Raw genomic sequence first — 7,109 nt, 5'->3', positions numbered from 1 at the left:
GGGGCAAGCGGCTCCTGCTGGAAGAGGGTTCTGTAGAAGTCAGTGGCCAACCCCAGGACCTCCCCCGGATCCGTAACGATGTGACCATCTGCTGTCCTGAGACTCCGAAGCTGATCACCTGCAGCTCTCTGGCCATGCGTCCTGAAGAACTCCCTGCACATCCGGTCACCCTTCCGGGCCCAGAAGGAGAGAGAGGCGTGATAGGAAAACTCTGAGCGACGCTGGAGTGTCTCCTCCAGAAGGGCTCTGGCTCGAAGGGCCTGGATCCGAAGCTCCTCCGAGCCCGAGGAAGCCTGCTGGAGTCGCTGAATGGAGGCGAGGTCCCTCCGAAGAGCTCTCTCTCTGCCCCACCAATCCTGTCGAACCTGTAGGGCTGCGAGCTGGCAGATCTGGCTGGACTCCTGCAAAGCCTGCGCAACCGAGTCAACCAGATCCACGCACTCGCCCCAGTCTCTGTCCCAAAGACTGCAAATACTGCTGCGCACCTCCACCCTCGAGAAAATGGAGTTGGGAATCCTGCATGACCGGGGGGGAAGGGTCTGGGCTGCCGAATCTAATGATAGGAGCACAGGCACATGGTCGGAAAGTGTCGTCCCTGGAACTATACCCGCCTGACCGCCTCTGCTGATGGCCCAATCACTGACATAAAATCTATCAAGCCTCTCCAGGAGTCTGCCTCCTTCCCTGCGGAAGCCCCATGAGAAGTCCAGGCTCCCGTGCCAACGCCGGAAGGACGGGTCTCTCCAACTGTCCCTCCCTCCTGTCGCGAAGATGAAAGAGTCCCAAGCTGACTGCTCTGCCTGAGCCATACCTGTGAACTCCGGACCTCTGCCCTGCTGGTCCTCCAAGGTCTCCAGATTGTTGAAGTCACCTCCAACAATCCAGGAATCCATGTCTAGAAGAATCCCTGTAAGTGTCCTCCAGAAGGTGGCTCTGCATCGGAGGTCTGTGGGAGCATAAATGTTGAGGATTCCTATTTTGGATCCCTCCAAATCCAGGCCTACCCAAAGGGCCCGGCCTGGGATCAATGTGCCATGACCGAAAACTCCCTGGGCTAACTGCTCGCACACGGAGGTACAGACACCCCCACTCCTCCCCTGTGTGCCGATCGAGGGCTCCTAATAAGTGTAGGAACGTCCAGGGAGAACCTTCCTGCAGCTACGGGAATGAGCCGCAGAAAGCTTGTGCTCCTGGAGCAGAAGTACATCCAAACGACCAATCACTGCAGGCTGAAGTTCCTGTCGCAAAATGAGCTTCCTGGGACCATGGGTGCCAGAAGAGTGAAACCCGTTCACATTCCAGGATACGAGGTGTAGGCTCATGGAGAGGGATGGGAGGCTGAAGAAGCAGACATATCGGAATGGAGGCGCTGCCGCTTATGAGAAGGTTTGGAGGGGGAGACGGGGTCGTCCTGCTCGTTCTTCAACACCTTCAGCAAAGGCGAGAGGCCTTTGGTGCCATGAGCAAATGCTTTCTCGAGCCAGCTCGAGATCTCTGAAGTGGTCATCCCATAGAAGGTTCGGAGTTTCTGATGAGACCAAGCTCTGACATCCTGGGGGAGGGGCCATGACAGGGGAGGTCTGAGGATCACAATCAGTCAGAAGCGTTTGGCGGCGCAACGCCACCGCAGGTGCACATCGCCCTCGGACCACTGAGTCTCGAGAAGCTGTCCACCGGACGGGCCTATCCAGGAGCAAACCTGGGCGTGTGTCTGCTCTCTGAGAGCCTCCCAAACCGAGTCGTCTGTCCAGGTCTCGGTGCCATCGCTGAGGAACGTGAAAGCGAAGCTAGGGCGAAGCTAGGGCCGTCCCTAGGGGCCAAGGCGGCAATCTTCCCATCCGCCCCTTTGCGGAGCAGGAAGATACTGATGTCGAGACAAGCCGGGAAGGTCCCAAGGTCGGCCACATCCAAGTAGTCCCAGGGGCCAGATCTGTAAAAGTCTCGAGGAAGCTCTCTCTCCTGAAGCTGAGACCCATCAGAGTCTGCCACTGAGGGGCTAGCGGACAGGGAAGCCTGCTCCAGTGGTGGTGTAGACTCCGGGTGTCCTGCCAGCGTGGGGGGAGGGGGAGGAGGCTGAGGGGTAGGCGACTCGGACTCCACGGAGGCGACTAGCGGAGGAGGTGGAGGAGGAGCGGGGGCTGCCCTCGGCTGGGAAGCCGACGGTGCAGCTAGCTCTGTAGGAGAGTCGAGGGGGACGGGGGGGGGGGGGGGATGGGGGTGCATCTGGAACTGGGGCTGAGAGGGAGGAGGAGGAGACTGAGGAAGAAGAGGCGTGGGCTGAAGCTGCGGGTCAGGCGAAGGGGGGGGAAACTGGGAAAGGGGCTGGGACTGAGTGGAAAGGGGCGGGGGAGCGGGAGAGAGGGGGATCTGAGGCTGTGAAGGGCGGGCTGCCGTCGAAGAAGAAGCTCTCCCAGGTCCCTGGGGCGGCTGCTTGTCAGGTCTCTGGGGTGCTGCTGCAGGAAGGGTAACCTCTGCCTCCTTGCCTTTATCCGAAATCTTCTTGTTCTTTCCTCTTTTCCTTCTAACCTCGGTCCAACCGCCCACTAACTCTGGACCGGACTCCGGCTGCCTCGGCTCCTCCTGACGTGGCTATCCAGGGGGGGGGCGGGGGCGGAGGGGGCGGGGGCGGGGGGGGTCGAGACGAGCTGGCGAAACGTGGACAAACAGCCGCCAAGTGCCCAAAGCCGTGGCACCTCAGGCACTGACCTGGCTGTCCAGTGACTATCATGCTCTGGGTGATGCTGCCGACATCTGTCACGATCTCGATCACTGCAGGGAGAGTCGCAGGATCTGCCACAGCCACACGGACTCGGGGGGCTCCTGCCGTAGTCACTGCGTCGGCGAAAGTGTCATGCATAACCCAGCCAAAGTGGGAGCCCAAGTCCCTGACAATCGGCCGCAGCTCAGCAGTAAGACCTGGAAAAACTAGTGTCACTGGGTGGCGAGGTATACGGAACCGAACATCAAAATCCACTGCGCTGAATCCACGGTACCACGGGACTATCATGATAATCTTTCCATCCACCGATGTGGGGGAACCGGCAATCAGGTTGCTCGCAGCTTTCTCATTGGAGAGTCTGAGCTAGAAGATGCCCCTTCCCATAAGGGCCACCTCCTCAATATGGCCATCCTCTAGCAGGAGAGTGGACTGGAGCCAGTCCCTGATGGCTGATCTGGAGGGAGAGTGTCCAATGACTCTACCGTAAACAGAGGTACGGGCAAAGTCAATGGCAACCTCCTGAACACGAGATGATTGTTGCTCTGTCAGGATAACGCGGTAGGCATCTGGAGAGGGAGGGTCCGACTGGGCCTCCGGATCCGGGCAGGGAGCCGCCATACCGCCAAGACTAACTGCAAGCTTCCGATGAGGAAAAGGATGCCACCCAAAAAAAAGGGGGTCGAAGCGGGAGGGTGGAGCCTGGGTGTGGAGAGGACGGTTGCGGAGGCGGAAGGTGGAGAGAATGGAGGGCGGAGGACGGAGGGGCGAAACGGAAGGCTGGGAGGCGGGGGTGACGCGGGGGGAGTGGGGGCGGAGAGTTGGTGAAGTGAAGAGGCGGCGGGAGCGGGGTGAGGCGAGGCGGGGCGGAAGGGAGGGGGTGGAGGAGTGGAGCGGACGGGCGGGCGAGGCGGAGTGGGGGGCGGGGGGCTCGGGGGCGGGGGGCGGGGTGCCAAAAAAAAAAAAAAAAAAAAAAAAAACGGGGGGCGCGGAAGGGCGGGGGGGGCGGGGTTGGTGTGGCGAGGGGCGGAGAGGTGAAGCGGGGGGCGGGGAGAGCAGAATGGAGGGGGGGGGCGGGTGAAGCGAGGGGGGTCGGGCGGGTGAGGCTGAGCGGCGAGAGGGGGGGTGAGGTGAAGCGAGGGGGGGGGGTTGCGTGAGTCGAGGTGAGGCGGAAGGGGGCGGGATGGAAGGGAGCGGAGAGGCGAGGGGTGGCTGAGACGAGGGAGGGGGGGGAGAATGGAGGTGAGGGGCGGCGATGGAGAGGCGAGGTGGAAGGGAGCGGAGGGACGAGGTGGAGGGGAGCGGAGAGGCGAGAGAGCGGCGAGGTGGGTGAGGGCGGAGGCGAGGGGCGCAGCAAGGTGGGCGGCGGGTGAGGGAGAGGGGGGGCGGGAGGCGAGGGCGGAGGGGCAGGGGGTGGGGGTGGGGGTGGTCGAGGCGAGGGGAGGAGCTAGGGGGGGGGAGGTAGAGCTAGCGGTGGGGGGGAGGGGAAGCTCGCAGGAGCACGGCTCCTCACAATCCAGGATTCTCCTGGTGCTGACCTGCATACGTGTTGGCCATGATATGGGATATGATGATATGGCAACTATCGTTATCGATGAGAACTGTCACATTATAAAGAAAGCTAGAGCTAAGAGCTTCACTAGAACTTCAAAAGGCATTCTTCTCAAAGAAATCAAGGAAGAATGTCAAGTCCCTAAAGTGTAGTTATTGCAAGAAGCTAGGACATATGGAGGGTCATTGCTTCAAGAAAATGGCAAAGGAGTGGACAAAGGAGCATGCAAACCTAGTTGTAGATGAGACTAATGAAGAGAATCAAAGTTGGACCCTCTACTATTCCCGAGGAGAAATATTTCACTATAGATGTCTTGGGTTTATCTCTTTTAGGAGAGATAGACGATGAATGGACTTTCTAAAGTCATGTGCATTTCAGGTACTCTACCTTGGGTAATCCCCTAAAAGTGGTTGTAATAAATTGAGGATGTTTTTATCTTCTTTGTTTCATAAAGGGCTCAAACACCCCATGTACATAGTTAGGAGATAGGGGGTTGTTTTGGATGTACTTTGTCATGATGGTTTTTCCATATCAAGATTGATCAAGTCTCATGATGTTGTTGCATTTCCCTAGACCAATGAGCTAATCATGCATCCATAGCCTCTAATACTGTTGAGCCTTAAGCGATGAGAGTGCTTTGTTCAACCTTTGAATCATGCTCAAACTTAAGCCCCTAAGACTGTATGGGATGTACAGTTAGGATATCACCATCATGGTTGGCTTCTAGAGCCACTCACACTAGCTCTGAAGGGGGGTTTGTGGGATATCAAGTCCTAGTATTCCTAGAGTGTAAGTGTTCTATAGTTGTGTGGTGTGAAGTGTTCTTCAGTTCCAGTTGCCCTTTGGGTGGTTGCACGGTCACTTGGCCTTTAGGGATGGATTAGGATAGATTAGATTCTATGTGTGACATCCTAAATGATGTTAGTATGGTGCACAGAGATAGCTACCTCATCCTATAAATGAGGATTCGTACTTGCTATATTATAACTAATCACATCAACCCTTTGCATCTCTCTCTGTTCCTATCATGTGATTGCTTGTTTTACATTTTGAAGTGTATTTTGAAATATCCTTCCAACCATCTGAGTTTTGAAGTTCTAATGTTTTTTTATTCGAAAGAAAAACTTGGAATCTGAAAATACATCATTTAATGATTTTTCTTAATTTTATTTCTTTAAAATTTGAATTTGAAATTGAGATCAAGAAGGACCTTGGGTATCTTACACCATGACCAAGGGCCTCCCCTACCAAAATGACCTTGGGTATCTTACACCATGACCAAGGTCCTACCCTACCAAAACAAGAGTGCCACCAAGGTCTATTTTAAAACCAATCTTGGATTTACTCCTACACTACAAAGGCTTTTCCTTGTAGGAAGGAGTGCTACTACCAAGTTCAGTTTGAATACCAACCTTGGGTATGCTCCACCTTGCACAAGGCCCTCCCTTTAAAAATGATAGATATCACTAAGTTTGATTTTAAACCCAACCTTTGGTATCCTCTAACATTACCAAGGCTCTCCCTTGTATGAAGGACAGGTGCCACCAAGGTCAATTTTAAAACTGACCCTGGACATCCTCCACCTTGTCTAGGGCCCTCCCTTTCAAAAGGAGAGATGCCACTAATATTGGTTTGAAAATGACTTAGAGTATCCTCCTACATTACGAAGGCTCTTGATTGCATGAAGGAGAGGTGCCACCGAGGTTAGTCTTAAAATCTAGCCTCCACTAGCTTTCTTAAGGCCCTTTCCTAAAGAGAGGCGCTACCAAGGTTTGTTTTAAAATTGACCTTGGCTATCTTCCTCTATTACCAACTATTGCCCTGCAATAATGAGAGGTACTATAATTATTGGTTTTAAATGGATCTTGGGTGTTCTCCACCTTGCTTGATGCGCTCCCCTTCTAAAAGGAGAGTTACCACCTTGCCTAAGGTTGTATCTTTTCACAAAAAGAAGTGCCACCAAGATTGGCCCTTGAGTATCATGCCCAATTGTCAAGGCTCTCCATTGCAAGAATGTGATGTGTGACCAAGGCTTGTTTCAAAATCGACTTTGAGTATCCTGCATCCTCCATCATCAAGGCTCTTACTTGCAAGGACAATGGTGCTACTAAGGTTAGTTTTAAAATAGACCTTGCGTAAATTCAATATTTCAAGATTGGCCTCTTATTCCAAATTTAAAATTTACCTTGGGTATTCTATGGCTCAGTGAGGCCCTTTTTGTCCAAAAGGAAAGGTATCATCAAGGTAAGTTTTAAAGTTAGCCATTCTCCTCCATTACCAAGGCTCTCCATTAGATAAAGTTGAGTTGCTACCAAGGTCAACTTCGAAACCAACTTTGTATTTTCCCCACGTTGCATGATTTTCTCCCTCCCAAAAGAGCTAGAGGTGCCATGAAGGTTGGTTTTAAAATTGACCTTTAGTATCCTCCTTCATTACGTAGGCTTTGCCTTACAAGAAGAGAGGTACTACCATTCTTGGTCATCCTAGACCTTGCCAAAGGCCTCCCCATCCAAATGGAGAGGTGCTATGTATGTCCATTTTAGGATGACCTTGGTTATCCTCCTCTATACCAAGGCTCTCCCTTGAAAGAAGGAGAGGTGGTAACAATGTCAAAAGAAGTGGATAAAATAATTCTAGAAATTGACCCAACATAGTAAATGGCTTGTGAGATCATAGACTCTTGATATCAATTGTTTGTGTGTTTTGGTTCAAAGGTATTTAATTGAGTTGAAGAGATATATTATTGTGAGTTCATACATATAGTCTTTAGAAGCAAATAAAGACTGTTTTTTTTTAATTCTATGAATGTCTCATGATGTTTTTTTTTTAACTCTCTCATGA

This window comes from Dipteris shenzhenensis, chromosome 6 (genome assembly GCF_047967505.1).
Source record: "Dipteris shenzhenensis isolate YYH24624 ecotype China chromosome 6, Dip_SZ_1.0, whole genome shotgun sequence".
NCBI lineage: Eukaryota > Viridiplantae > Streptophyta > Polypodiopsida > Gleicheniales > Dipteridaceae > Dipteris > Dipteris shenzhenensis.
Note: the sequence above shows the minus strand (reverse complement) of the source record.